Here is a 3,719-nt window from a genome sequence, read left to right on the forward strand (position 1 = left end):
ATATATATATATATATATATATATATATATATATACATACATGTGGTGAAATGTGACCATATGTTTTGTGAGATTCACCGTTAGTTTTTAAAGGATGTGGTGCCATCTTGTGGCTGCTGACAAAAACGGTCTTGGAATTGTAAAAATCTTGGAATCATAAACTGTTTACAGTGGCTGGGGGAGTTGGCTTTATTGTTTTCAGAGCATCAAGAACTCTATGACTATGACCAGTTACACATGCATTAGAATCAACAAAACAGGAACATGTTAAAATGACTTTGATCAGAGCTCCAGTTCAAGGCTTAAGAGACTAAAGTACTTGAGGAAAGAACAGGAGAATAGGAGGTACTCTGTGAATGTATATGTGAATTCTATTGTATTCTTCTTTAACATGCTTAAAGGAATGGTTCACCCATATATGAAATTTCAGTCATTATTTACTCACCCTGGTGCTGTTGCTGTATAACCTTCTAGTGACTTGTGCCATAATTTGCAAATGTTCTGAGGGCATTCGATAAGGTTTGGTTAAAAAAAAAAACGGATGGAAACTTAAGAGAAAATCCTTACTTTTGTTGTTGGTCTGCACACAAACACTCCATTTTGAGAAATCATTATTAATACAATACGACATGAAACAGGGCTCCTAGAAAATGATGCACATACTTTCATTTTTGCGGTAAATATCTCTGGTTAGATGACGGTCAGAATGAGATTCGACAGATATAAATGCAAGAACTCGCTTTGAACAAAACAGAGTTTCGGTCCAGAGATATTCACCTGAAACAAGAAAGTACATGTATACTAGTATACTTTTGTCAACCTTTTCTAGGTATTGTGTTAAGTGTAGTGTTTTGGTAGATTTGATTTCTTGAAATGGTGTGCTTGTGTGCTTTTCCTGGGCAAGCCAGAGGGAACTGCTGCGCTGATACGGTCTCATGAACAGTCATGCACAGCAGGCCAACAGCCAGGATGTTTGCTAAATAATATATTCATTTTTATTTTGAATTTACCAAATCCTATCACATGCCCTCAGAACATTTGGAAAATGCAGCACAAGTCGCATAGGATCATTCTTTATGTGATACTTTTGCATCTTTTTCTTTAAGGTTTGATGCTGGTTAACGACTATTCACTGCCATTATATGGATGAGCGCGAACTGGACGTTTTATTTTTTCTCTTTTTTGTGGTCTAAAAAAGAAAGAAGGTCATATGTCATTAAAACAACAACAGGGTAAATAAATAATGACTTCATTTTCATTTTTGGGCGAACTATCCCTTTTCTTTTCCATTTTATTCTGTTCATGTTTATCATGATCTATTCTATTCTGTTTTGCTCTATTCAATTGTGTTTTATTCTTTTCTATTCTATTCGTTTTCTGTAGTGGTGTCTGGTTTAAGGGGACTGTTTACCCTGATTATAATCCTGCGTTTGGTTGTGTTACTAGGAAACAGTGATCCTGAGAGCGTGTTGATATGCTCCTTTGTGTATCAGGTGTCCTGCTCGGCAGTTTTCTGATGCGAGCTGCGAGGTTGTGATCGGAGGTGAAATATAGGCCAGAACATTGTACACGGTCAGTCCGATTCCTCAGAGATCAATTAAATGTTGTCCTGTAAGAGCTCACGCTGTGCCCTTGTGTACGGCAGAAACCTTGTGGTTGGCTTGCGCTTTACGGAGATCATTAACAGTGTCCAGAACTTGATAGGAGAATCTGTTGATCCCTGGCTTAAGTTCATGCGTGTGTGTGTGTGCGTACTGAAGCATTTGACACCTGATTGGTTCACAGACACGTTTGGCAGCACTGATGGTCTCGGTTTTTCTTGCTGTGTTTCCTCAAGCAGGTGAACGTGTCCCACTTACAGCACACTGACCCACACACAATACAATCAATGGGATAGTTCGCCCAAAAATGAAAACTGTGTCATTATTTATTTTCTCATGACAATCCAAACCCATATGACTTTTCATAAAATTGTGTTAATTTACTTTACAAAAACACTGATGAAAAATATTTGTTCACAACCTTTTTTTCCATGACTAAGATGAGACGGCACCAACATCATTAAACACTAACTGTGACTATACCAAGATGAAGTACAGTGCTGAAAAAAGATGAGAGTTTAAAATATAAAAACTCTATATCCAAAATATCAATATTTTCTTCAATAAAAAGAGAAAAAAATATAGACTTCACAAGTTTTCGTATTAGGGTTACCAGTCACAAAAGAAAATCTGCCATCAAAACCGAACTGTAATAAATACAAACATGGTATTTTTTGTTGTTGTTTTAATGGAAAAACATGAATATAATTTGGAATTATTGGGTTTAATATTAATAATTTCACTATCTTTTGAGAGAAGCTTTTGAGTTTTACCAGTTTTCACAATGTAGAGAGTGTTAATTTATATGATCATTTAGGAAACTAGATGAGGTAAAATAAGTGAATAAAAGTTAAACATTTTTTATATGTGCTTATAGGTGAAAGTGATAACAATAATTCAGATAAAATTTCTCAGATTAATCAATAATTATGATTATAACTGAGCAAACTAATTATGATTATCAGTTTAACCATTATGCAGCCTGACTAATAGTTTTCATCAACTAAAACTAAATTAAAAAACAGCACTAGTTGACTAAACATGTCAAAGACTAAAAAGGACATTTGACTCAGGACTAAGAGTACATTTTAAAACAACTTATATCATAAAACACAAAAAGACAAGTTTAGCATTATGTCCAAACATCTTTTTTCCCCATTCATTGAACATACTGTAAATAGTGCTCAGGATGATCTGGCTCCATAAAATCATTCCGTAAGTAGCCGTTTTAAGGAAAAAGCTATTTTAGCATTCTGCAAAAATATATTTTGGGTTCCACCGAAGAATTAAATTCATATGGGTTTAGAACGTCACTGAAGGTGAGTTAATGAACAGATTTTCCTCCGCTCCTCTGTCTCTCTGTGTTCAGTAATATTGTGGAGCAGCTGTGACCTTTGCAGAAGCGTTATTGTGTATTTGTGCTGTGACAGCTTTAGTGCCAATATGTTGTGAAGAATTCTCACCTCTGCAAGTACAAGTGTGTTTCACTGGAAATGGATCCGGCCGTGTGTGTGTGTGTGTGGGGTGTCTGGCAGTATTTGCAGTTAGACACAGAAGCAGATGCTGCGCATGCATGTGTGTTTGGCTGTGCGTTTACCATTTAGTGTCCAGACCTTTTCGCTTGCAGGGAGTCGTGTGTGAGAGCTCTTCCTCTGGACATAACTGCCAACGATGGGACAGATGTCACACAGTGATTGTTTTAGTGTAAATAGAAGTGTACTGTACTGTAGTAGTATATGTGCGCGTATAGCTGTGCTCAGGTCAGACGGTAAGTAAACATGCAAAGCATCATGAGGTCAGAGTGGGATTCAGACTCTGATGACTGCGACTGGAGCGACAGTGAAGAAGAGGACAATCAGCAAACTCTGAGGCACGCTTAATTCTTTAATCAGTGTTGAAACTTCTAAATATTGATATTTTCACATTTTAGCAACTTATTTGGCTTATTTGATTTTCAGTCAAAATAAATTTTCATTTTGATCTACAGGTTTTGTAGGCTAATATAAATTATGCATATAGTTTATAAATTTGTATTTCTCTATAAATGTATGTGTGTATATATATATATATATATATATATATATATATATATATATATATATATATATATATATATAT

At 35.4% G+C, this 3,719-nt stretch overlaps 1 protein-coding gene across 1 annotated transcript in view; it reads left to right on the plus strand.

The window, feature by feature from the left end:
* prkg1a (protein kinase cGMP-dependent 1a) overlaps positions 1-3,719 on the plus strand; it is a 55,569-nt gene that overhangs the window by 39,419 nt on the left and 12,431 nt on the right. The window lies entirely within an intron of this gene.

This window comes from Sinocyclocheilus grahami, unplaced genomic scaffold (assembly GCF_001515645.1).
Source record: "Sinocyclocheilus grahami isolate Dianchi unplaced genomic scaffold, SAMN03320097.WGS_v1.1 scaffold77.1, whole genome shotgun sequence".
Lineage (NCBI taxonomy): Eukaryota > Metazoa > Chordata > Actinopteri > Cypriniformes > Cyprinidae > Sinocyclocheilus > Sinocyclocheilus grahami.